The sequence below is a fragment of the Bos taurus genome, chromosome 1 (assembly GCF_002263795.3).
Source record: "Bos taurus isolate L1 Dominette 01449 registration number 42190680 breed Hereford chromosome 1, ARS-UCD2.0, whole genome shotgun sequence".
Lineage (NCBI taxonomy): Eukaryota > Metazoa > Chordata > Mammalia > Artiodactyla > Bovidae > Bos > Bos taurus.
The window spans coordinates 19,336,353-19,364,289 of record NC_037328.1 but is presented as its reverse complement, the minus strand read 5'-3'; the positions used below and the strand labels follow the sequence as shown (position 1 = coordinate 19,364,289).

At 42.6% G+C, this 27,937-nt stretch overlaps 1 long non-coding RNA gene across 1 annotated transcript in view; it reads left to right on the top strand.

Annotated features, from left to right (window-relative positions):
* The window catches only part of LOC112447286 (uncharacterized), a 95,307-nt gene that overhangs the window by 53,020 nt on the left and 14,350 nt on the right, over positions 1-27,937 (top strand). Inside the window, exon 2 of the long non-coding RNA XR_009494772.1 lies at positions 14,405-14,491. This is a non-coding gene — a long non-coding RNA (uncharacterized lncRNA). The remainder of the gene's footprint in view (positions 1-14,404; positions 14,492-27,937) is intronic.

Sequence of the window (27,937 nt, the reverse complement as noted above, 5' to 3'; positions counted from 1 at the left end):
AAAATCACTGCAGATGGTAATTGCAGCCATGAAATTAAATGACGCTTACTCCTTGGAAGGAAAGTTATGACCAACCTAGACAGCATGTTAAAAAGCAGAGACGTTACTTTGTCAATAAAGGTCTGTCTAGTCAAGGCTATGGTTTTTCCAATAGTCACGTATGGATGTGAGAGTTGGACTAATAAGAGGGCTGAGCGCTGAAGAGTTGATGCTTTTGAACTGTGGTGTTGGAGAAGACTCTTGAGAGTCCCTTGGACTGCAAGGAGATCCAACCAGTCCATCCTTCGTCCTTGGGTGTTCATTGGAAGGACTGATATTGAAGCTGAAACTCCAATACTTTGGCTACCTGATGTGAAGTGCTGACTCATTTGAAAAGACCCTGATTCTGGGAAAGATTGAGGGCAGGAGGAGAAGGGGACAACAGAGGATGAGATGGCTGGATGGCATCACCAACTCAATGGACATGAGTTTGGATAAACTCTGGGAGTTGGTGATGGACAGGGAGGCCTGTCGTACTGCAGTTCATGGGGTCGCAAAGAATCGGACATGACTAAGCAACTGAACCGAACCGAACTGAACCTTACCTCCATGAAGATATCAAAGATAACGTTTCTTCTCTGTATATTTTCTTTGGTTCTTCCAGTTTACTTAAACTGTAACTCAGTTCTCTTTGTGTGTGTGTGTCTGTGTGTGTTAAAAGATGTCTTAGACATCTGGCGATCCTTCATGTTTGCACATAGTTGAGAGCATGGCACACAGCATGTGAGGGTGGAGCCTGTTGACTCTGCTGTATGAAGATTTGTCAAGACCAGTGCTAATATAACTTTATCTGATGATGGGCATGTTGTCTGTCAAATAACCAATAGCCATACATCTTTGATCACTTGAAATGTGGCTAGTGCAACTGAGGAAATGATGCTTTAATTTTACGTAATCTAATTAATCTAAGTTTTATCGGCTTCTCCGGTAACTCAGCTGGTAAAGAATATGCCTGCCATGCAGGAGACTCCTGTTCGACTCTTGGGTCAGGAAGATCCCCTGGAGAAGAGATAGGCTACCCACTCCAGTATTCTTGGGCCTGGGTTCTCAGATGGTAAAGAATCTGCCTGCAGTGCAGGAGACCTGGGGTCAATCCCTGGGTTGGGAAGATCCCCTGGGGAAGGGCATGACAACCCTCTTCAGTATCCTTCCCTGGAGAATCCCCATGGACCGTAGCCCACCAGGCTCCTCTGTCCATGGGGCTGTAAAGAGTCAGACACAACATGACTGAGTTTTACTGTAAATCACTACAAGTGGCTGCTGCTGCCGCTGCTGCTAAGTTGCTTCAGTCATGTCCGACTCTGTGCGACCCCATAGATGACAGCCCACCAGGCTCCTCTGTCCCTGGGATTCTCCAGCAAGAACACTGGAGTGGGTTGCCATTTCCTTCTCCAATGCATGAAAGTGAAGAGTGAAAGTGAAGTCGCTCAGTCGTGTCCGACTCCTAGTGACCCCGTGGACTGCAGCCTACCAGTGGCTAATGACTACTATATTGGACAATGCAGGTCTAGGCTTTCCCTTTGATTTTTTTTTTTTTTTTTTTGTAGTGAATTGGGCTGGATTCATTAGAGAAAGAGTTTTGAACTCCTTTCTGAGAGGCTCAGGCTTGAATGCTATCATTCTCAGAGCCAGGTAAAGAAAGAGGAGTAGGGGCAAGGAGGATTTTTGTTCCAAAATGCCAGTATCCACATATTTTTAATTTATTGCTTGGTATTGCAGTTCTCCAACTCTCCCAGAGCCCCGTTTTAGGTTTTCCAAAAAGAAACTTCTAGGTTTTGTTGGGGGTGAATAGGGGTTTGAGACTCTGATACTGATTTTTTTCTCTACCTTCAATCCCACTTCCATAGCTGCCCAGTGCACAAATTCCCAAGACTCAAGTGTAATCAATGCCTCTCAGCTTTTGTGTCATCATTTTGGGACCCAGGGCTTCCCTGGTGGCTCAGATGGTAAAGCATCTGCCTGCAATGTGGGAGGTGTGGGTTCGATCCCTGGGTTGGGAAGATCACCTGGAGAAGGGAATGGCAACCCACTCCAGTACTCTTGCCTGGAAAATTCCATGGACGGAGGAGCCTGGTAGGCTACAGTCCTTGGGGTCACAAAGAGTCGGACACGACTGAGTGACTTTACTTTCTTTCCCTTTTGGGGGACCCCGTACTCTTGGAACTGGTACATTTAGCGATCTTTCATTAACCTTCCAGACTTCCAAATTTTGATGCTGTTGTGTGTGTCCCCATTCTTTGTCCTTGTGATTTGATGTCTTAAAAAATTCTTTACCATGTCTTAATAGGGTTTCTGAAAAGTATAAAAAACAAATGAATATATTCAGTGGGTCGTATTTACTCCACAGTTGGTTTATTTCCCATATGAGTTGTCTTAATGTATTCAGGCTGATATTACAAGAATACCACGGACTGACTGGCTTCAACAACCAACATTCATTTCTCACAGTTATGCAGACTCGGAAGTCCAAGATCAAGGTGCTGGAAGATTTGATGTTTGGTGAGGACACTATTCCCATTCATAAGAGTTCCATCCTCATGAATTTGTTGATTCTCAAAGCTCCTACCTATGTAATCACATTGGGGGTAAGGATTTCAACATATAAATTTTGGAGAGATACAAACATTGTTTATACCAGCAGATCTACATTTATTATCTTTCTAAACTGATCACTTACTATACTACTTTTTAAAGTTGATTTTTAAAATGATTATTTGCAATGTCATCCAACTATTATAATTTATAATTCCTATCTTAAGGAATAACTTCAATTCTGTGTAAAATATTTTTGCCTCCTTTTTTACCAACTTCATCAGCTGACTTCAGTAAGCATTTTAAATTTTCACTATTGAGATTGAATCAGGATAATTAACTTTGTAAAGACTTAAATATTGGGTTGGCCAACAAGTTCATTAGGATTTTTCTGCAATGTCTTATGGAAAAAACCCGAATGAACTTTTTGGCCAACCCAATATAAGGTAACTCTTTTTACGTCTGTGGAATAGTTTTCGGAGAAAATATTATTTATATTCAAGTTCACATGGTATTTAGGCAAATCTGTACACAATAGTAAGCCTGGGTGTGATTTAAATACACAATCAATGCTATTATGTTTTCTTCCTCTTTTCCCAATAAGGGGATGGTCAAGCATAAAGACTGGATTTTCCTGGGGGATTCAGATTCAAATTACTAAGGTTTATAGAAAAATAAAATGCTGTCTATTGTTTATCCATTTTTATGGAGTTGGGCATAACTCTAATACATATTTAAAGATATCTATGACAAGGGAGCCGTCCCTGTTAGTCTAGTGTTGAGTATCCCCGCCTGTCACTCGGGAGACCGGGGTTCAATTCCCCGACGGGGAGGCAACACACCCTTGGGCTTCCCTCATAGCTCAGTTGGTAAAGAATCTGCCTGCAGTGCAGGAGACCCAGGTACAATTCCTGGGTCGGAAATATCCCCTGGAGAAGGAAATGGCAATGCACTCCAGTATTCTTGCCTGGAGAATCCCATGGACAGAGGAGCCTGGTGGGCTACAGTCTGTGGGGGTCACAAGAGTCGGACACAACTTAGCGACTAAACCACCACCACCATGACAAGGGAGAACAGCAGAGTCATGGGTAGAATCAGCCATTTTTATTTTACAAAGTACCACATGTTAAACTTGTATTTCAGTTTGGACTTTTTATGGAGTTGGATGATTTATTTCTGCTCATTTCCTAACTTTTCTTGTAGAATAAAATTGGTTACTCATCTCCTGTCTACCACAGGTGAGCCCAGTCAAGGTCCATGCTTAGAGCTTCCAAAGGGCTCCAGTCTTCTTTGAGAATGATGCCTTGGTGAATAAGCAGCCAAAGTTGACTTTTGCTCAGATATCCTTTGGGTGCTTAAATGAGCCTCTTCTCAGTGGACTGCCCTTTTGTCTTTGTTAAATCTACAGTTTCACTTCTGTGTGAACCTTCACTTCAGTTCATTCGCTCAGTCGTGTCTGACTCTTTGTGACCCCATGAACCACAGCACGCCAGGCCTCCCTGTCCATCACCAACTCCCAGAGTCCACCCAAACCCATGTCCATTGAGTCGGTGATGCCATCCAGCAATCTCATCCTCTGTCGTCCCCTTCTCCTCCTGCCCCCAATCCCTCCCAGCATCAGGGTCTTTTCCAATGAGTCAGCTCTTCTCATCAGGTGGCTAAAGTATTGGAGTTTCAGCTTCAAAATCAGTCCTACCAATGAACACCCTGGACTGATCTCCTTTAGGATGGACTGGTTGGATCTCCTTGCAGTCCAAGGGATTCTCAAGAGTCTTCTCCAACACCACAGTTCAAAAGCATCAATTCTTTGGCACTCAGTTTTCTTCACAGTCCAACTCTTACATCCATACATGACCACTGGAAAAACCATAGCCTCGACTAGACAGATCTTTGTTGACAAAGTAATGTCTCTACTTTTTAATATGCTGTCTGGGTTGGTCATAACTTAGTGGTGGGTAAACCCCACTTGGGTTTGCTTTTCTGCTCAAGTGATTGAAGTTATCACTCTACTTGCATTGTTCTTCCTTTCCCCTGAGCTTCTCCCCTGCGTCGAATTTGTGCTACACTATTGACAGACAGTCCCTGATGTACTGTGATTTCAACTTACAATTTTTTTGACTTCACAGTAATGTGAAAGTGATACTCATTCAGTAGAAACATTCCTTTTGAATCTTTTCCCGGACCATCCATATGTAGTACAATACTGTCTCGTGATGCCAGGCAGCCACAGCGAGCCACAGCTCCCAGTCAGCCCCATGGTCACAAAGGTAAACAGCAGACACACAGAGAACCATTTAGTAACCTTACAACTATTGTTTTTCACTTTCAGTACTGTATTCAATAAAGCCCATGAGATACTCAGCACTGTATTATAAGATAGGTTTTGTGTGAGATGATTTTGCCCAACTGTAGACTGATGTATTCTGAACACGGTTAAGGTAGCCTAGGCTAAGCTATAATGTTCAGTAGGCTAGGTATGTTAGATACATTTTTGACTTGGGATGTTTCCGATTTATACAGGGTTTATTGGGACTTAGCCCTGTCCTAAGCTGGGGAAGATATGCAGTATCTAAGTCTACAGTGTTGTTTTGTTGTTGCTTGTTTCAGTCCTCACACCCCTTCTGCCTCCCAACCAGCTACATTGTGAAGGTTCAGGAAAGAAGTCATACTTGGCGTGTCTTTGTCACCCGCACAGTGCCGCCTGTGTGTGAGGCACTCAGCTTAGGCTTTCCTGTCAAGAGAGAGAGAATTGTGACACACGCTCCCATTTATTGTGCACATCCTGTGTTCCAAGTGCGGTGCAGACACTTTACATATTGTTACTCATCCTTACATAGGAACTGATAATTTTACCTCTTTTCTCAGCTGAATCGGACATTCCGAAAAAGCAAGTAACTTATGTATAGCTAGTATAGGGTTTGAACCCAGATTGAACCTAGGATTTGAACTCAGTTCTTTTTACTTCTGTATGTCTACTTGCCTCATTCTCAGAGCTCACAAAGATTCCAAATAATCACATTATAGCAGATTTACTGTGCTTGCAGGTTGGACTGTTAACCTGGATGAACACAAGTTGATTTTCAGTGTTACCTCTGCTGAGAATTAAGTGACCAACTTTCTGAACAAAAGTCCTTTACTCTTTAGGGCCATTAGGGCTCAGTTGTTGTTTAGTTGTTAAGTCGTGCCCGACTCTTGTTACCCTGTGGACTGTAGCCCCCCAGGGTCCTCTGTCTGTAGGATTTCCTAGGCAAGAATACTGGGATGGGTTGCTATTCCCTTCTCCAGGGGATCTCCCCTACCCAGGAATCAAACCTTAGTCTCCTACATTGCAAGCAGATTCTTTACTGACTGAGCCAGCAGGGAAGCCCACTAGAGCCCAGTGAGAGCCGCCAAATATCACCAATGAACAGCTTGGTTCTGAAACCCAGGACTTACCCTGAGTCTCACAGTGGCGGGGCTGTTGTAGTGACGAAAGGCCTATAACTTGTCCCTTCATTTCCTGGTCCACATTTCATCACTCCCACATTTTAAAAACAATACTTCCTCTATGACATAATCATAGGCAAGCACTCTAGGAGCTTTCAAGTGACAAGGAAGTGCCAGGAATATTTTATTTGCCTTGGAAAGATATAAATTCCTGGGTCTATTCAGATTCCAGTGGCTTTCAGAGAAACGGAGCACACGGCTTTCCCTAAGAAAGGCCGCCAATGGGAGTGATTTCTGGTGATGCAATGCTGGTATTTTGGTACCATCCTGGAGAAGGAAGAGGTGGGGTTTCTCTGGAGCCAGAAGAACTCATAATTAGTTCTCACCCAGGCTGCTTAAGCAATTATGGTGAAACCAAATCACATTACGTTTTTTCTCCTGCCCTTGATAAAAGCTTCAACCCTGCTCCTTCTGCCCCATAGGGCACTTGGCTGGCCATTATTTCTGACATCACAGGCACTATTCTTTCCTGTTGTTTCCAGGCTACCACTGTCACTGTGTAAAATCAGAAGTGTGGGGGAAATAATGCACACCTCTTGGTCTCACTACTTCAGAGGCACCTAGCAACCCTGTCTCCAGGCAGGCAGCACGCATCTCTCTGGTACTTCACTGCCCACTCACAGCAGAGGCGGCGTGCTCTCTGCAAATAGCCTACCTCTTTGCCAGTGCCAGCTTGGTGGTGGGGTGGTGGTGTCATTTGGCGTCCTCAGGGATGTTTGGTTCTTGTTCTGGGAAGGCTAGGGTAAAGTAATGACGATTTCCCCAAAGCTGTTTGTGGAATCAGAAATTAGGTCAAGCAGTTCTGTGCTTGGGGTTGCATGGTCTAAAATCAAAAGCAGCGGTTTCCAACCTTTGTTTTTTCCAGTCTCTGACATATTTCAGACATAAACCTTCCAGAATGTTCCTGACATTCTTTCCTAAAGGATGTTTCCCAAGTATATTTATGTAATGAGGAACCCTTCTGGCCATTTTGTCCATCCACTCCTGGCCTAACAATACTAGGCACTCCAGCCACTGGTTTTCTTGATATCCATTCTCTGCCTCAAAAGGTGTCTGTAAGCTGGGATGACGAAAGCCCTGCAGTGGCTTACCAAACAGCAACATGGACTTTCCATTTCAGGACATTATGATGAGATGTTGAGACTTTACAGTTTCCTTTCTGTACTTCATGGAATTGTTAAAGGTGTTTTATTTCCTTACTTCTTATATTTGATCCGCATTTTGACCCTTCCACAGAGTAAAGACCTTAGAGAGTGAAAGATGCATCTCTTTTGGAGGGAAATCCAGCTTTTCCTATTGTGACTGATCGTGTCAGACTCCTAGGCATGTAAAGCTTCATTTGGGAAATCACAAGTGCTGCTGGTGGAGGAGTGATTCCAAAACCATAAAGGCAATAAGTGTTAACTTCCAGGAGTCACTTCCTCACTAACTCACCAAGCAGCTTTTGCATTCCTATCACATGCCAGGCCCTCTACTGGGAGAAAGGCTGATGAACGTGAATGAAAAACCTTACTTAAAAACTCATAGTCTTGGGGGTGTCTTAGTGAAAATAACAGGAACAATGTCAGGTGTGTTGTAATACAAGTACTTGCAAGTGGGTTTGGGAGCTCAGGTGGGGATAGAAGGGCTCTTTAAGGAGATAGTAGAGAGAGGGGAAATAAATGTATATCATTTATAAAAAAAAATCAGTGGTTCTGGGGGGGTTGGCAGTGGGAGGGAAGCATAAACAGGTGGAACACAAAAGACTTTTAGGTCATTGAAAGGACTCTGTATGATACTATCGTGATGGATACATATAATTATGTTTGTCAAAACCCATAGAATGTATAAAATCAAGAGTGAACCCTTGAGTCAACCTGTGGACTATGTGTGATAATGATGTGTCAGTGTAGGTTCAACAGTTGTAGCAAATTACCACTGTGGGGGGGAATGTTGATGGGGAGGCTGTGCATGTGTTGAGGACAGAGGATAATAGGAACTCACAATGTCTTCCATTCAATTTTGATATGAACAAAAACTGCTCTAAAAATAGTCTTAAAAGGGAAAACAAAGTGTCTGGGAATTAGTATGAGGATTCATGACTCAGTACCTAAATGTTGCTTATGGACACTAGAGCATTTCTATGTTGCCTGAAGATAATATTCTGAGACTGTACTTGCATAAAGATCAATGAGCCTGTCAACGAAAACAAATATCATTCTGGCAGGGAAAATTGAGGTATACAGATTATTATGAGCTGTGTGTTGAAGAATGGAGTATGAGAATTTGAACCAACTTAGTCCCAGTTACTTTTCGTTGCATGAATATCAGGTAATTTTGAACTTCATCAGAGGTCTCCAGTAGTTAGAGGGAGTATCACTTACCACCTTTCTACCAGATAGTTGTAGCAAAAGTATATTTCAGACCATATTATTCTTTTTTAAAAAAAACTTTTTATTTTGTATTGGGGTATAGGCAATTATATGAAGACTGGGCTTCCCTCATAGCTCAGTTGTTAAAGAATCTGCCTGCAATGCAGGAGACCTGGGTTTGATTCCTGGGTGGGGAAGATCCCCTGGAGAAGGAAATGGCACCCCACTCCAGTATTCTTGCCTGGAGAATCCCGTGGACAGAGAAGCCTGGCAGGCTACAGTCCATGGGGTCCCAAGAGTCGGATGTGGCTTAGCAACTAAACCACCACCATAGCCAATTGACAAATGATGTTGTTATAGTTTCAGGTAAATAGTGAAGGGACTCAACCATGTATATATGTGTATCCATTCTCTGCCAACTCCCCTCCCATCCAGGCTGCCACATAAGGTTGAGAAGAGTTCTGTGTGCTATACAGTAAGGCCTTGTCGATTATTCATTTCAGACCATATCATTCTAAGTACACAAATACTGGGTAGCAAGCAGGCATAAAACAATTGTACAGTCTCTGTTTACTTCTAATATTTTCAGTTTTCACCCTTGACACAATGACCAGGACCTCCATGAATGACTCGCCCCAAGATGAAGACAAGTGTGTTGTGATGGAGCCAGGGTCAGGCCGTTTAGTCAGATCAGAGAACAGGACCATCCACTGATGGGCAGGGTACAGGGCCATACCAACTCTCCTCCTGGTGTGAACTACTGACCCAGACAGGTGTTTCTACCTTGTTCCTGCAAAGATGGAGATGCCCAACTTCTAACAATTTCATAACTTAAACTCTACTGATTTCACCAGTTGGAAAGTCTTTCTAACACACTAAAATAATAGGAATTTTAGTGTTGATATGGGCTTTTCTGGTGGCTCAGAGAGTAAGGAATCTGCCTGCCATGTAGAAGCCTGAGTTGGATCCCTGGGTCAGGAAGATCCCCTGGAGGAGGGAATGGCAACCCACTCCAGTATTCTTGCCTGGAGAATCCCATGGGCAGAGAAGCCTGGTGGGCTACAATCCCTGGAGTCGCAAAGAGTCAGGGTAACTAAGTGACTAACAATTTCACCTTTTTTTTTTTTTTTGACAAAAATACTTTTGAATGCCACCTGGCCAATTCTTAGGGTGTTTATTAGATCAGGCCACTTCATATGTTCATTGATCCCTGGGGTGTAGATTAGAGTTGAATTGTGCCCACAGAGTTCCAAATGTTTACATACTGTGATATTGTAAAGCAAATTGCAACAGACAATTAAAATGAAAGAAACATCATCGAGAAAAAGATTTTTTTAAAGAGATCAATCAGAATGAAACTCTTTGCTTTGCATTGTACTAGTAACTATGACATCTAATTGTACATGTTCCCAATTATTGTGCTGGAGAGAGTGAGTGTGTACGAGGCTTTATAACATTTAAACAGAAACAGCTTAAAGCAATTTGCTGCCTCGGTTGATGGAGCATCATAGCTCTTTTCTGAGAGTCCCCATTAACAAAAGATTTCCCGTTAACAAAACCCTTGACGTAAGGCTTTATTTGATGATTTTCTTTGGTAACAAGAAGAGCCATGAGTACTAAGGATGGGCAGAAAAATATCTGAGAGAGCCGTTGTCATAGGAACTGTGCCGGGAGAACAGCTATGTACAGGATAATTGCACCATCCAAAGAAGAGAAGAAGGAAGTAATTTTGAAGCTACTGCTTCCATCAGTTTTGGGGAGTAGAGCTCTCATGAATTTCATGTCAATTATCTTCAGTGATACCTGGGGTATGTGGGATGCTAGGAGACAGTTGGAGGGGGGCTGATGATATGTACCTCACAGGATTTTTTTTTTTTACATTTTAGCTTTTTATTTTGTTCTGGGATATAGTTGATTAACAAACAATGTTGTGATAGTTTCAGGTGAATACTGAAGGGATTCAGCCATACATATACATGTATCCATTCTCTACCCAACACCCTCCCATCCAGGTTGCCACATAACATTGAGCAGATTTCTATGTGCTATACAGTAGGTCTTTGTTGCTTCTCCATTTTAAATATAGCACTGTGTACTTGTCCATCCCAAGCTCCCTAACTATCCCTCCACCCCCATCCTTCCCCCAGGCAACCATAGGTTCATTCTCTAAGTCTGTGAGTCTCTTTCTGGTTTGAAAATTTATTTGAATCAATTCTTTTTAGATTACACATATAAAGGATGTCATACAATATTTCTCCTTCTCTGTCTGACTTCACTCAGTATGACAATCTATAGGCGCATCCATGTTGCTGCAAATGGCATTATTTCCTTCTTTTCTGAGTAATATTCCACTGTATACATGTACAACATCTTTTTTATCCATTCCTCTGTCAATGGATATTTAGGTTGCTTCCATGTCTTAGCTAGTATAAACAGTATTGCAATGAACATTGGGGTGCAAGTATCCTTTTGGATCATGTTTTGCTCTGGATATATGCCCAGGAGTGGGATTGTTGGGTCTAATTTTAGTTTTTTAAGGAACCTCCATTCTATTCTTCTCAGTGGCTGTACCAACTTACATTCCCCCAGCAATGTAGGAGGGTTCCCTTCTCTCCACACTCTCTCCAGCATTTATTGTTTCCTCACAGGATTTTTGTAGGAGATTAAAAATAGATAAAATAGTGAGCTTGGGTGTCTTGATTCTTGTTTTCATTCCCTCGTGCTTCTTGTCTGGCCTCTTATCAATTTCTATTGATTCAGGGGCCCAAGAGTCCAGGTCAGTAATTACATGCATTACTTGGTCCAACTGGGTTCCAGTTCGTGAGCTTCTTTCTGATTAAAGTTACCCCTATGGGCATGCTGCGATTAAACAGTTTAATCTCTGTCTCCATAAAGTTCTGTTATCCTGGTCCAAGAGATTTAATTGACAATCTCTAACTTCCTTAATTGTTTTAACACAAGAATATAAATCTTAAAACCTTTTTGCTTTGAAGTAATTATAGATTCACAGGAAATTGCAAAGATCATACATGGAGGCTCCCTGTTCCATTCACTCAGTGTGCCTAAATGGTTGCATCTTACATAAACATAGTACATTATCAAAGCAAGGAAATTAACAGTGGTATAACACGTGTATACAGCTATGTAATTTTTAAATTTTAAATTTATTTAAAAGATACAAAACATAAAATTTTTCATCTTAACCATTTTTAGGGGTACACTTCAATAGTGTTAAGTACATTCACATTGTTGTACATCTAAGCTCCCAAATTATTTGATCTTGCAAAACTGAAATTCCATACCTATTGAACACTAACACCCCATTCCTCTCTCCTCTCAGCCCCTGGCAACCACCCTGTATTTCTTTTCTTTTAAAAAAAAAATTGGGTTATAGTTGTAATTTCTGTTTCTATGAATTTTATAGGTGACTTATGTAAGTAGGATCATACAGTATTTGTCTTTTTGTGACTTTTTTAAAATCCATTTAGCATAATATACCCAAGGTTAATCCTTGTCATAGCATACATCAACATTTATTTCATTTTTAAGTCTGAATGATATTCCACTGTGTGTGTGTATGTATATATATATGATTATACAGTGGAAGTGAGAAATAGATTCAAGGGATTATACAGAGGAAGTGAGAAATCCCTTATGATTATATAGTGGAAGTGAGAAATAGATTCAAGGGATTATATCTGATAGAGTGTCTGAAGAACTATGGAAGGAGGTTGATGAGTTTGTACAGGAAGCAGTGATCAAGACCATCCCCAAGAAAAAGAATGCAAAAAGGCAAATTGGTTGTCTGAGGAGGCCTTACAAATAGCTGAGAAAAGAAAAGTTAAAGGCAAAAGAGAAAAGGAAAGATATACTCATCTGAATGCAAAGTTCCAAAGAATAGCAAGGAGAGATAAGAAAGCCTTCCTCAGTGATCAATGCAAAGAAATAGAGGAAAACAATAGGATGGGAAAGATTAGAGATCTCTTCAAGAAAATGTGAGATACTGAGGGAACATTTCATACAAAAATCGGCTCAATAAAGCACAGAAATGGTATGGACCTAACAGAAGCAGAAGATATTAAGAAGAGGTGGCAAGAACACAGAAGAACTGTACAAAAAAGATCTTCCTGACTTAGATAAGCATGATAGTGTGATCACTGACCTAGAGCCAGACATCCTGGAATGTGAAGTCAAGTGGGCCTTAGAAAGCATCACCATGAACAAAGCTAGCGGAGGGGATGGAATTCCAGTTGACGTATTTAAAATCCTAAAAGATGATGCTGTGAAAGTGCTGCACTCAATACGCCAGCAAATTTGGAAAGCTCAGCAGTGGCCACAGGAGTGGAAAAGGTCAGTTTTCATTCCAATCCCAAAGAAAGGCAATGCTAAAGAATGTTCAAACTGCTGCACAATTGCACTCATCTCACACACTGGCAAAGGAATGCTCGAAATTCTCCAAGCGAGGCTTCAACAGTATGTAAACTGAGAACTTCCAGATATTCAAGCTTGATTTAGAAAAGGCAGAGGACTTGAGAGATCAAATTGCCAATATCTATTGGATCATCAAAAAAGCAAGAGAGTTCCAGAAAAACACCTATTTCTGCTATATTGACTACACCAAAGCCTTTGACTATGTGGATCATGACAAATGTGGAAAATTCTTCAAGAGATGGGAATACCACACCACCTGACCTGCCTCCTGAGAAACCTGTATGCAGGTCAAGAAACAACAGTTAGAATGAGACATGGAACAAGGGACTGGTTTCAAATTGGGAAAGGAGTATGTCAAGGCTGTATATTGTCACCCTGCTTATTTAACTTATATGCAGAGTACATCATGTGAAATGTTGGGCTTAATGAAGCTCAAGCTGAAATCAAGAGTGCCAGGAGAAATATCAATGACCTCAGGTATGCAGATGACACTACCCTTATGGCAGAAAGCGAAGAGGAACTAAAGAGCCTCTTGATGAAAGTGAAAGTGGAGAGTGAAAAAGCTGGCTTAAAACTCAACATTCAAAAAACTAAGATCGTGGCATCCGGTCTCATCACTTCATGGGAAATAGATGGGGAAATAACAGAAACATCGAGAGACTTCTTTTCTTGGGCTCCAAAATCACTGCAGATGGTGACTGCAGACATGAAATTAAAAGACGCTTGTTCCTTGGATGAAAAGCGATGACAAACCTAGATAGTATATTAAAAAGCAGAGACATTATTTTGCTGACAAAGGCCCAAATTGTCAAAACTATGGTTTTTCCAGTAGTTATGTATGGATGTGAAAGTTGGACCCTAAAGAAAGCTGAGTGCTGAAAAATTGATGCTTTTGAACTGTGGTGTTGGAGAAGACTCTTGAAAGTCCCTTGGACGGCAAAGCGATCAGACCAGTCAATCCTAAAGTATATCAGTCCTGAATATTCATTAGAAGGACTGATGCTGAAGCTGAAGCTTCAATACTTTGGCCACCTGATGGGAAGAACTGACTCCTTAGAAAAGACCCTGATGCTGGGAAAGATTGAAGGCAGGAAGAGAAGGGGATAACAGGATGAGACATTTGTTGTTTATCATTCAGTGAAAGCGAAATATCACTGGGACATGAATGGTCGGATGGCATCATTGACTCAATGGACATGAGTTTGAGCAAGCTCTGGGAGTTGGTGATGGACAGGGAAGCCTGGTGTCCTGCAGTCCATGGAGTCACAAAGAGTCAGACATAACAGAGCGACTAAACTGATGTATATATACACCCCATTTTATCTATTTATTTTTTGATGGACCCTTGAGTTGCTTCCACCTTTAGGCTATTGTCAGTAATGCTGCTACGAACATGAGTATACAGACGTCTCTTTGAGACACTGATTTTAATTATTTTGGGTATTTTTAGGGGCTGAATTGTGTTCCCCCCAAAATAAAAAAGATAAAATATAAAAAATTCATGGACTTTTATATATAGTCCCTGACTGTATTAACACTAAATCATATCTCATATACCTAACTAGAGCCATCTGAGGAAGACACAGTCATTGTTCAAAGTTTCCAGAAGAGAAGATGAGGTGCCTAGAAGTTGAATTTTTCAAGGTTGCATGGTAAGTGATACAGCTGGGACTAAAATGCAAGGTTGTCTGACCCTAGGGTCCTTACTGTCTCTGCTGGACTGAACTAGTAGGCAATCAATAACTGGTAATAATCATAAACATGACTCTCTGGTGATGGAATAGTAGTGGGCATTTCAATTGCCAAGAGATACATAGGGCTACATGTCAGAGCGTTGTTTGATTTTGTGTTTTCCTGAGGTTTATTTTTCCTAAACCACACAGAAGTGTTATCCTACAGGAAGCCAACTACTTTTTTCATTCTCTTCTCCTTACTCTCCAGTACAGAGCTTGAGGTTATCCCAGCCAATCCATGCCCTCTTCCAGAGCTCTAAGAAAACCAAGAATCTCCTCTCCCTCCCTCCGTCTTTCTGTCTTTGTCTCTCTCAGGAGAAGCTCTTCACTGGAGCTTCCTTACCATACTTTCTCAAAACTTTCAAAGCTCTATATTATCAGCTGAATTGAGTCACCTCGCTCCAAAATTCATATGTTGAAGTCTATTAAGAAGAAAATTATTCATGACACTTGTTAAAGCATGCTAAGGCAGACTTTATTCAGGGGAACTATCACAAAAAGTATAGGAACCATTACAAAGAGGTTTTATAGTAGGGGAGAGAGATTGGGCTCAATTCCAATCAACTCAATAAGGAAAAATGGGAATTTGTAGCCAAGAAGCAGGGTGGGGCTTAGTGGATGGAAATTTACCAGAGGAAACATCACAATTAAGGGAGAATTCTTTTTTTTCCCCAAATTTTAAACTTTTTATTTTGTATTGGGCTATGGTAGCTCAGAGGAGAAGGCAATGGCACCCCACTCCAATACTCTTGCCTGGAAAATCCCATGGACGGAGGAGCCCAGTAGGCTGCAGTCCATGGGGTTGCTAAGAGTTGGGCACGACTGAGCGACTTCCCTTTCACTTTTCACTTTCATGCATTGGAGAAGGAAATGGCAACCCACTGCAGTGTTCTTGCCTGGAGAATCCCAGGGACAGAGGAGCCTAGTGGGCCGCTGTCTATGGGGTCGCACAGAGTCGGACACGACTGAAGCGACTTAGCAGCAGCAGCAGCATGGTAGCTCAGAGGGCTTCCCAGGTGGCGCTAGTGGTCAAGAACCTGCCTGCCAATGCAGGAGATGCAGGAGACTTGAGTTCAATCCCTGGGTTGGGAAGAACCCAAGCTTACCCCCTCTCATGAGCACTCCAGAATTACAACTATATACAGAGCAACTGCTGATGAGGATGACTTGAAAACTAGCTAGAGAAGATTGTCTACAGCTAAAGATATAGAAGTGAAAAGTGAAAGTGTTAGTCGTTCAGTTGTGTTCGACTCTTTGCAACCCCGTGGACCGCGTAGCCTGCCAGGCTTCTCTGTCCATGGAATTCTCCAGGCAGGAATACTGGTGTGGATTGCCATTCCCTTCTCCAGGGATCTTCCCAACCCAAGGATCAAACCTGGGTCTCCTGCATTGCAGGCAGATTCTTTACCATCTGAGCCACCAAGGAAGTCCAAAGATATAAAGGGAGAACCACAAGAAGACAGGTAGGGGGGTGGAGGTATGGTACAGTCAAGACCCACACCTCCAGGTGAGCAACCCACAAACAGGTTGCTGATTATAATCGCAGAGGTTCTTCCTCAGGTGTGAGATATCGGAGACCCACCTCGGGCTCCTCGGTCCAGGTGTCCTGCATGGGGAAGATAAGCTCTCAGAACATCTGGCTTTGAAGGCCAGTGGGGCTTACTTTCAGGAGAGCCACAGGGCTGTGGGAAATAGATACTCCACTTATAAAGGGTGAACACAAAATCGCACACACTTGAAGACCCAGGGGAGATGTTGAAAGGGTCCGACCCACTTTCTGATCTTGGAGAGCCTTCTGGAGAGGAAGGAGGCAATTTAGACCCACCCCCATGACACAGACTGGTGACAGACTCTGGCAGAAGCCGTTTTAGGGGGCTTGTCTTACCACGAGCCACTGGTGCTGGCAAGCAGCATTTTACAATTCTCCCTCCAGCTTATTGGTGCCAGGACCCTGCCCTGCCCACTACCCACTGGCCAGTCTTGTGACACCCCAGGTCAAGCAGGAGCTGAACTGGGGACACAGCCCCACCCACCAGCAGACCACTTGACCTGGCCCTGGACGTTAGCCAGTCCAGGACCTAGCCTCATCCACCAGGGGTGAGCACAGCCCTGGGACCCTACCCCTGGGCCCCAACCCCATCCCTCAGCAAGCTGACTAACTTCAGGATACCTTGGGCCCCACAGCCAGCTGCCCTAGGATCGGGCCTCACTCGCCGTTAGGCTGACACCAGCTCCAGGATTCCCAGCCTGGCAGCCAGCTATGCCAAGGCCTGGCTTTGCCCACTAGTGAGTCAGCACTAACTATGGGATATGTCCCTACCCCCTGCCCCCAACCCTCCCACCCTACCCTGAGCCCTGCAGCTAGCCTCCTTGTGACTAAGGCCCATCCACCCTAGACCAACAATATCCTCTCAGGCTCTTCCAGGGAGTGGTACCTCCTTCAGAGGTAACCAAAACTTTATTCATTTCTAGATGCAAGCTCTTACAGGACTGCATTACCATTAACTTTTTATATGTCTATTTACCTCCCCCACCTTGCTGCTGCTGCTCTTTGCAACCCCATAGACTGTTGCCCCCCAGGCTCCTCTGTCCATGGGATTCTCCAGGCAAGAATACTGGATGGGCTGCCATTTCCTTCTCTAGGGGATCTTCCTGACCCAGGAATTGAACCTGCATCTCTTGAATTGGCAGGCAGATTCTCTAGCACTGAGCCACTAGGAAACTCACCACCACCACCTCACCTCTAGTTAATTTCTGAATTCATAGACACTGAAATTTTGCCTATGAATTATTCATTTCTATACTCCCAGGACCTACTACAATTCTTGGTTCAAAGAAGACACTATGTTATGTTTGGACTTCTTGAATAGATGTATCTATATCTATCTATCTGTATATATATGTGGGGGCTTCCTCAGTGGTTCAGTGGTAAAGAATCTGCCTGCAATGCAGGAGACATAGGAGATGCAGGTTCAGCCTCTGGGCCAGGAAGATCCCCTGGAGAAGGAAACGGCAACCCACTCCAGTATTCTTGCCTGGAAAATTCCATGTACAGGGGAGCCTGGCGGACAAAAGTCCATGGGGTTGCAAAGAGTCAACACAACTGAAGTGGCTTAGCACGTATATACACATAATTAAAATTTTTTTCTTCCTTGTTTACTTCTGATAAATGGAACTTGTAGTAAAGATTCAAGTGAAAGAAAATTTTAAGCACATTAAACACATTTTAAAAAGGGTTTATTTGAATGGTATCATCAGAAGATGCTGAAATGATAAGCTTCTTCTTATGAGGGAGAAGGCAAGTGTAACAGGTTGAGTCGTCTAAGAAAAACGATCATGATGACCTCAACGAATCTCACTACCTACTCACTCCCGAGATGGAGCCAGCACCCCTAGAATGGGGTGGGCATCGTTGGGGCCATGGAGAGAAAAAAGAGACTGCAGAGGAAGGGGTTCCCAGGCTCCCACTGAAGACTCTGTAAGCACTGTCAGGCATAATAAATATCTCTCCTCTGGACATCCGCTGGACTCTGTCAGCACTAGTTACTAGTAGGATTGTTTCTTTGGGGAATGAACTGTACCTCATTCTCCTCGAGCTTTGGGACAGAAGAGAGGGAGTATATTTTGATACAAAGTGTATCCAGCTGGTCTCACTAACTCAGAGCACGGCTCATCCTTTCCTCAGTCCAGACCTATGAGAGGAGCTGCTTGCTCAACCGGGGGATCTGGTCCGAGGCAAAATACAGTCCTTCACTTGGCTCTTCCAGGGGTACAATCCAAGGAGGTCAACTCCTCCAGAAAGTTTTAGTAAAGAGTTGGGTCAGGAACACTCGTTATTCTTAGACAACAGTGGGCCATGGACAAAGCAGGACAGGTGACTAGCAACACATGTGTTCACACTGCTTGGAGCACAGTCCCCCTTCAGGGGTTTCCAATGGGGAGCTCATGGCCAACACCCCACAGATGTGTGTCAGGGACTCCAAAGAAGCAGCATTGATCATTTGTCAGGAAGCAGAAAAGTCCTCCATTAGACTTTGCTTATTACTGAAAATGAGTGCAAGTGAAGGTCAACTCTATCCTCCAGTTTCCTAATTATAATTCAGAGGCAGGAGAGAAAGGGAATAGAGAAAAAGGAAAAAAAAAATTTAAAAAGAGACTGCCTGGAGTTTGGGAACACTAAACAAGAGATGGAAAATATTTCTGCCTTTGATGTGAGACATCCATATGTCTTTTTGTTTTTCTCCTAAAGACACTTAATTTTGTGGGATTGACTTTTTTTTCTGATGCCTAGGAAAATATAAACACCAGCAACCGTTTGATCTCATCTGGGTAGTTTGAAGGCTGTGTGTTTGCGGATAGGGAAGTTAATGCCACAGAAAGCACTAAAATCCTGCAGCATGCCAGCTTTGAATGATTCACTGTGACCAGTCACAAGGAAGGTCAGATGGGGCATTTCTGAGGTTTAAAAAAAAAGGCTACTTAAAAGTGTGTGTCCAGAAAACACAAGGCATTTGTAATGTTTATCATTCAGTGAAAGCGAAATAGCACTGGGACATGAATGGTTAGATGGCATCATCGACTCAACGGACATGAGCTTGAGCAAGCTCTGGGAGACAGTGAAGGATAGGGAAGCCTGGCGTGATGCAGTCTATGGGGTTGAGAAGAGTCAGACATGACTTAGGCACTAAACAACAACGGTTAAGTTATGGTTTGAAAAAACAACAAAACCATTATTTCTGAAAACCAAAAAAAATTTTGTTTTGCTAATTTGAATGATTTTGAGAATTGGCACAAAAGAGAGAAAGGAGATTCTCATGTGATATATAAGGAAGATCTGCCGGAATAGGATTGATAATGTGACAAATACTCACTTTGATCTAAATTTAACATCTTCCCACATTTTCAACATTCCAGTGACTTCCAGTTACTATAGTGATGATACCTTGCAACTCAACATTTAATTCCTAGGTAACAGGCAACAGTCATGGATACCAACATGAGTATAGTTAAAAACTTGTTTATTAAATATTATCTGGAGTAGTCTGTTTGGAATCATCTCTCTCTCTCTAGAATGTGTTACTCTTACTACATCTAATAAAGACATTGAAACATCTGCAAATATAAACCATACAAAAAGAATCAAGGCTCCTTTTTAGGCCCTATTTTTGAGTGTAAGAACCTTGACGTGATGTCAGAGCATTGCTAAGGAAACAAAAAATTGCGTTCTAAAATAAGTACTTTTCAGCTGGAGTTGACCTAGAAATTCACTTTTAATGTTTGATGAAGCTGTGGACAAAAAAAAAAAAAAAAATACCCTCAATAGTTGGAGCACCTGTTCCCTCCAGTGATGTTGTACCGCCGTCATTCTTCACTTTTCTTCTAAAATGGACAGATCCGTGATGTGGGAATTGCCTGACCTGCATCAGAAGCTTCTAGGTCAATGCCTAAGAATCATCTGACCACTGAAAGAACAAAACAGTAAGTACTTCCTCAGGCTTCTCAGGTGGCACCAGTGGTAAAGAATCCACCTGCCAAGCAGGAGATGCAGGAGACATGGGTTTGATCCCTGGGTTGGGAAGATCCACTGGAGGAGGAAATGGCAACCCACTCCAGTATTCTTGCCTAGGAAATCCAATGGCCAGAGGAGCCTGGCAGGCTATGCCGTCGCAAAGAGTCAGACCTGACTGAACGCACACGCGTGCATGCACACACACACACACACAAACTTACACACAAGTACTTCCTTGTATTGCTCTTCAAACTTTTTAATCATCAGAAGGTCTCTCTCAGTTCTTCAATAAAAAGGGTGTCCAGGGATTCATAGCCATGTAACACAGAAATATTCCACTATTTACATTTCTAGGTACTGGCCCTAAAAGGCAGTCTTCTTGTGTTAGAGGAGTAAGAAGTCAATTGAAATCCAGGCTTCAGAAACAAGAGCCCACACTTTTACGGCTAGCTTTTCCATTTCCACACAGAAAGCAAAAGCAAATATGAACAAAAAAAAAATTTAAGAAAGCAGATTAAGAATACACTTGAAAAGTAGGGGTGGCAAAAGGAGAGGGGGGAATATTAAGAAATCACAGTGTTAGGGTATGTTTGAAAACCTCATAAGTACTGGTTGTAACACATGTTAGTCTCTTCTGCTGCCGGCCGGAACTAGGCACCTTAACATTCATTCTTGTATTCAATCCTCATGACAGCTATATGAAAGTGACAGTTAGTCTCTCCATTTTACAGGTAAGACGTTAAGGCTGAGACTATTAGAGTAGTTTGCTCAAGGGATCCCAGTTAAACTAGTAAGTGATGGGCTTGTATATTAAAAAACAAAAGAATCCCAAGCAGTCCAGGGGAGACATTACAGGGAGCTGGTCCCACCAGTACTTCCCTGGTAGCTCAGTTGGTAAAGAATCTGCCTGCAGTGCAGGAGACCCCGGTTCATTTCCTAGGTCGGGAAGATCCCGTGGAGAAGGGAGTGGCTACCCACTCCAGTATTCTTGCCTGGAGAATTCCATGGACAGAGGAGCTTTGTGGACTGCAGTCCATGGTGTCGCAAAGCATCAGACAGGACTAAATGACTAACACAGGCACACAACGAACTGCTTGCTAAATTAGTAGTAGAAAAGAACAGTAACTGCAATGTGCCACAAGAGGGCGTACTGGTACTTTTAAATGTCAATAACTTGGCAGGAAAAGTGAGCATAATTAAAGAAAAGGTCCAGATTTCAGGTACAAGTCAGTTGCATTTTGACAATCATTAAATATAAAATCTTGAAGATTTTCTTTAGTGACTTTTGTAATATTTGAAAAGAATAATGAGATTTTAAAAAGCGTGTTATTTCTTATTTTTGTAGAAAGCAATGAGACTTTTTTCTAAGATTTACTTTCCTGGGTTGATATTTTATTAGATATATACTTTGTACCATCACTAATTATCAAGATGGCTTAGGGGATATTAAAAGAAAATATTGATTCATTTTGTTATCAGAAATACACTTTACAAATTGGTGAAATTGGGGTTCATTTTAGCAGATGGGGGAAAGGTTAAGAGGAGAGAATTAATGACAAATGAACAGAGATTCAAATAATCTTCTCCACAGTACTTCCCCTTACATATATAAATAGGTGACTCATCATATATTAAAAAATGGCTTTTATTGAAAAGACTATCCATCATTTTTACACCCTAATTTTGCCTCATTAATAATCTGAACATGTGATTTTTTTTAAAAAAAGAATACATATATTACTGAGGGCAGGAGGAGAAGAGGGTGACAGAGGATGAGGTGGTTGGGTGGCATCACCGACTCAATGAACATGAGTTTGAGCAAGCTCCAGGAGATAGTGAAGGATAGGGAAGACTGGTGTGCTGTAGTCCATTGAGCTGCAAAGAATCAGACATGACTATTATGCTGTAAAAAAAGGATTAAAAATAAAGAAAAATAGGCAAAGGACAAAATCCTCATACCATATGTGTTTTTGAGTGATCCTAGAAGTATATGTGGTATTTCTCTGTTGCAGGAAAATTTATAAATGTTTTCACTAGAAATATTCCTTTTGTCCATGGATCCACAAACTTTTTCTGTAAAGGGCCAGAAACTAAATGCTCCTGGCTGTGCAGGGCATGTGGTCTCTGGCTACCCAGTTTTGCCACGGCAGCATGAAAGCAACCTCAGACAAGCAGATGAATGGGTCTGGTTGTGTTCCAGTAATAAGCTATTTACAAAAACAAGTGCCAGGCTAGATGTGGCCACTAGATCACAGTTTTCTAAATCCTCCTTCAGTCTAGCTGTGGACTCTTTCACAGAAAAGGGTGAGTAAGGAGAAATAAGCTTTGGAGACCTGGATCTAGGGGCACAAAGAACCTCAGCTGAAAGGCATAAGGATATAAAAAGCTTCTCCTCAGGTCTCAGGAGGGGCTCATCAGGGTCTTTAGCAGGAATTTGAAATTAAAATGGTCTTTAGGAAAAAGTGCACTGTAGAAAATTGGTGAAACAGATGCGCAGCCCGTGTCTAACACAAAGAAAGCCCTGAAGGTACAGTAAATCAGAAGTGTCTTAAGAGGTGGGAAGTTGGTCCTGAGCACCGGTAGCCCTGTATTCTCAGCCACTCAGAAGTAAGGAAAATCTTGAACCCTGCAGGAAATGACTGAGTTTTGCAGCAAGCCAATTGTAGGTTACACATTCGTCCCAAGGATGCACCCTCATTCTTTGAACATAAGGAAGCATGTAATAGAGCTCAAGGACATCTTCCAGTGGAGCATAGAATTATAAATACTTTGAAAATATACTTCACAGTTCAAAGAAACATCAGATACATTCCCTATGAGTGATGGATGTATTATACTTTGATTTGGGAGATGAGCTAAGATTTGCACAAAATCGATTAACTGCTGGAAAAAAGGCTTAGAAAAATATACACTGCACTGGTTCCCAAGTCTGGCTGCAAAAGAATGTCAAGGTAAAACTTCAAGAACACAGTTTCCCAGGTCTCATTCCAGATCTATTGAATTAGATTTTCTAGAGCCTGTATGTGGTCTAGGCATTTTGACAATGCTGCCCAGGTGGGTCTTCTGAATGGTTGGGCTAGCTTAAGTCCAGCGACCGGCATTTGGGAATCACGAGGACAAAGAACAAACCCTGGGTCGTAAGTGTGGCCATGCTGGGTTCAAATTCAGGCTCTGGGGACTTCCCTGGTGGTCCAGTGGTGAAGAATCTACCTTCCAGGGGCTCCCCTGGTGGTTCAGTAGTAAAGAATCCATGCTGCCGATGAAGGAGACATGGGTTTGATTCCTGATCCGGGAAGATCTCACGTGCCACGGAGCAGCTAAGCACATGTGCCACAGCTATTGAGCCCGTGCTCTTGAGCCTGGGAACCATACCTACTGAAGCCCATGCGCCTGCAACAAGAGAACCCATTGTAATGAGAGGCCTGCACACTGCAACGAGGAGTAGCCCCTGCTTGCCACAACTAGAGAAAGCCCATGCACAGCAGTGAAGACCCAGCGCAGTCAAAAAATAAAATAAATATATAAATAAGTAAAGTAAACCTTAAAAAAAAAAAAAGAATCCACCTTCCAATGCATGGTTGACGCCTGATGGGCAAACAAAGATTCCCATATGCTGTCCTGGGGCAACTAAGCCCACACCACAAGTAGAGCAGCCTGGGCATCACAACAAAGACCCAGCACAGCCAACAACAACAGATTCAGGCCCTGCCCGTTATTAGTCATTTGACCTTGAGCTAGTGATGGAACATTTCCAAGCTTCAGTTACCAGACCTGTAACGTGGAGCCAAAGTTTGCTCCTGCTGGAAGGCCTGAAAGTCTGATGCGGCTCTTGTCAGGATGTCAGGATGCCAGGATGTGGGCTTCCCTGGTGGCTCAGATGGTAATGCGTCTGCCCGCAATGCGGGAGATACGGGTTTGATCCCTGGGTTGGGAAGATTCCCTGGAGAAGGAAATGACAACCCACTCCAGTATTCTTGCCTGGGAAATCCCCATGGACAGAGGACAGTCCATGGGGTCGCAAAGACTGGGACACGACTGAGTGACTTTGCCTTCTTTCTTGTCAGGATGTGGCTGTTGGCTCTTTTCCATATCCTGTCCCCATTCTTCAAGGGAACAAAGTAACTGGATTTGTTCCACTCACCCGCAAACAGAAGCTTACTGAAAGCGAAAGCATTTTGAAGAAGATACCTAAGGTTTAGTCTTGCTCCACAGGATCTCCACTTCTTGAATTTCCTGAGAACTCTGGGTTCAGGTCACACCATCTCTACTCTTAAGCTTCAGCTGGGAAGAAGCCAAAGAAGGGAGCTGTCAAGTCCTGAGATACCCGGTCAAGTCCTAGCCTGTGCTGATTTTCTTTGCAACTTGACTTAAGGCAATTCCAAACTTGGCTTTCAATCTCAAATTCCTGCTACGGTAAAGCTTTGTCCTTACATGCAGGTGTAGGGGATTTTTGCTTCTTTGTCTGGAGTCCAGGCTCAGCGAATTATACCACACCTGCTGCTCTTTTCTCTGGTTTATCTTAATGAAGAAGGGCGTCACCCTCACTGAATCTGGAATGTGGAAAATCACGGGGCAGCCTACCAACTGTTACTTGGCAGGGAACGTGATACCAAGGAAGGAGCTGGCAACTCCCTTCCTCCTGCCCGGGAGCATTCTTCTTACTTGAAAGCAATTATTCATCTGCTCCTTGGGAAGAGGGGTTGTTTCTCCTTCCTGAACGCCGAAGGTCAAGATGAACTCATCAAGGAGGGAAATAATTTCTACAGTGTGTGTTATTAAAGCTCACTCCATGGTAGGAAGGTATTTGTGGAACAGAAGTGGAGTTTTGCAAATTGCTCCATTATTTGGTTGAAAGAAGAAAGCCAGGAAAGAATAAAGTTCTGGTTGGAGGAAGAGTTAATGATTGAGCATGCAGGTCCATGGCGGCTTCTCCAGTGGTTGTGGCTACAAGCCAGGGAGGCATATCTGCATTGTGGGAGTTTGTGGACTCAGCATTTGAGTTCGGTTTTTTCACACATAAAACTTGAGAGTTTTACCGTATTCTGATTTAGAGCTGGGCACTAGCCAAATTAAGAACGAAGAGTCCTACATGGGCAGGTTTATTGCAAAACTTCACAATTGGTTCTAACTTGGCAACTTCAAGCAGAGGAAAGGAGGCCGCTATCATCTTTCAAGGAATCACGATATGGCGACTGGACAGCATTTCAATATTGATTGTCAGTCGCTCAGTTGTGTCCGGCTCGGTATCACTCTTTGGATTGTAGCCTGCCAGGCTCCTCTGTCCATAGGATTCTCCAGCCAAGAATACTGGAGTGGGTAGTCATTCCCTTCTCCAGGGGATCTTCCCAACCCAGGGGTCAAAACTAGGTCTCCTGAATTGCCGGCAGATTCTTTACCGTCTGAGCCACCAGGGAAGCCCCTTTGAATATTAAAGTGTTATTTTAACACAATTGCTCTAATGTTGAATGACACCTTTAAAGCCCAAGAGTAAATCTAAATATTAAGTTATCCCTTTGAATCTACGCATATCTCTCAGAATCTCATGAGAAATAAACATTCCAAAAACAAAACTTGATTTTGAATTATTTTTACCAGAAAAATTCTCTCCAAGCCGAACACTAAAGCAATGCACATATGTTCAAATTAGTCAGAAGTAAAATTGTTAAGTAAAGCTGAAATACTCATGTGAAAAAAAAAAGGAAACAAAAAGATGAGTAGCCTGCCACTAATTTAAAAAAATTTTCAGATTAGCAGTTTTGAATGCAGAGCTTCCTCTCTATGATAAACTATTGATGCTTTTTAAATTTTTCTAAAATAACATCTCAAGTGGATTACTTTGGGTTCAGAATAATAGCATTGCTTCTGGGGGCTGAAAATGATCGCTTTATACATTTCCAGGCACTTTTGATATTTGTGGTGGAGAAAATTAGTTCCAACCAGTAGGAAGGCTTTCAAAACGGCAGTAGTTTCAGTGTTGTTGTTTTTTTTTTTTTTTAAATAAATGGGCTGCAACAAACTGTGACATCATTTAATAATGGTGCTTCCCCATGCAAGGAAAACTTTGAGTAAGATTAAAAAGTAGGTAACAAGTGATTTAGAAGCAAATTGCTAATGCAGCAAAAGCATGGTTTTATGAAACTAAAAACCTTGACATCATCTCTGCTTTTATTCTCTCTGCCTCTAATCTGTGACCAAGTTCTCAGTCCCCTGTCTTCATTTTCTCAGCCGTTATTTGCACAGTTCTTCACTGTCTCCCATTAAACTACTACTTCAGTCTTCTAAATGTTTCCCCCTATTTTTTGTAATCCATCTTCCTAAAATATAGACCCAGTTATGTCATCCTGTTGAAACCTTCATTTGCCAACAAAACTTTGATGAGTCTGGCCAGGACAAGTGTCTGAGATTCTCTTTGCTGTGGAGTCAGACCTTCACTAATGTCCAGCCCTACAAGGCAGGAAGTGCAAACATGAGGCAGTTACCCCAACCAAGTAACTCAGGGCTCTTACAGAAGCTACAAGTCTAGAGGAAAACTGGATCGCAGATGAGGACATCGAGACAAAGCGAGCCCCTGGACCTGGGCCAGAGGCCCAGTGGACATCAAGTGCCCAGGCCCACGGGGTGATGGGCAGAGCAGAAGGGCTAGACAGAGTCCACTCTCATTGGATATGCGGTAACCAATCTGCTTCCTGTCCTTCTGGGGAACTCTCCAAAGCTGAACCAACCAGTTTTAGATCTTGGTAATGGCCTGTGGAGCAAGACTAAGAAGGGTTTCCTCTAGTCTCCACCTCAAGGTTCCCAACCTGAGCTCATTGTCTGAGTTTCTCAGAAACAGTCCAGATGGTCTGAGTTCCAAGTGGTCTGAATCAGATTATCCAGGTATGACTCCCAAGAATATAGATTTTAAACAAGTTTTGCAGGTAATTCTGACATAGCCAGTATAGCTTAGGTGAGGGGAACCAGTGAATTGGTGGTGGGGGTGGGGAATGAACATTCCTCACCATGACATACAATGCTCTCAACTACCAAGCTCTCATCATTCTGCAGTATTCACTTTAGTGGGTTTTTTTTTTCTCCCTCTCTCTTCTCTACTACTTGATCACACTCCTGAACATTTGCTCAAATTTTTCCCTATGCTTTGAATGCTATTGTCCATCTTCTCCAGTTAGAAAAATCCCATAGTTACATCAAGATTCAACTAACTGATCTGTTGTGAAATTTCCCCTGATTCTACCAGCAGAGTTAGTTGCTTCTTTTATGCTCCCAAAAGAGCAAATACTGTTGACAAGTATTTATTATGTTCCGTTTTGGGTTACAAGATCAAGATATTCTGAATCAAAAACCAGGACACGTGATCCAACAATCAGAATTGTCTCAGATAATCTGTTACAGTTGTTTGTGTGTCTTCCTTGATAAAAGTACGAGCTCCTGGAGGCAGAGATAGTGCTCAATTCACCAGGGTAACCCACACAACACTTAATATAGCATGAGGCACATAGAAGGTGCCCAGCAAATGTTGAATCACGGAGCATTTATGTGCCCATGGTGCCACCCTTGGGAGGGCCAAGATACTTTTAGCACCACTCAGAAACTAGGTGCTTCAGATTTTTCTCAGAAGCTGCACGGAGAGAGTTTTTTGGTTTTTTCTCTCTTTACCGTATTTCAGTCAGGACCAGGCATAAAGCTTGCTGGTTTATCAGCAGTATTGGGCCTGGAGGGTGAGAGAGGAATTCATGACCTGTCAGAAGGGAAACTGGAGTTGGCTATATAGTAATATATATAGTAATATATATATATATATATATATATACACACACACACACACACACACACACACACAAGATCTCAGCTCTTATAAT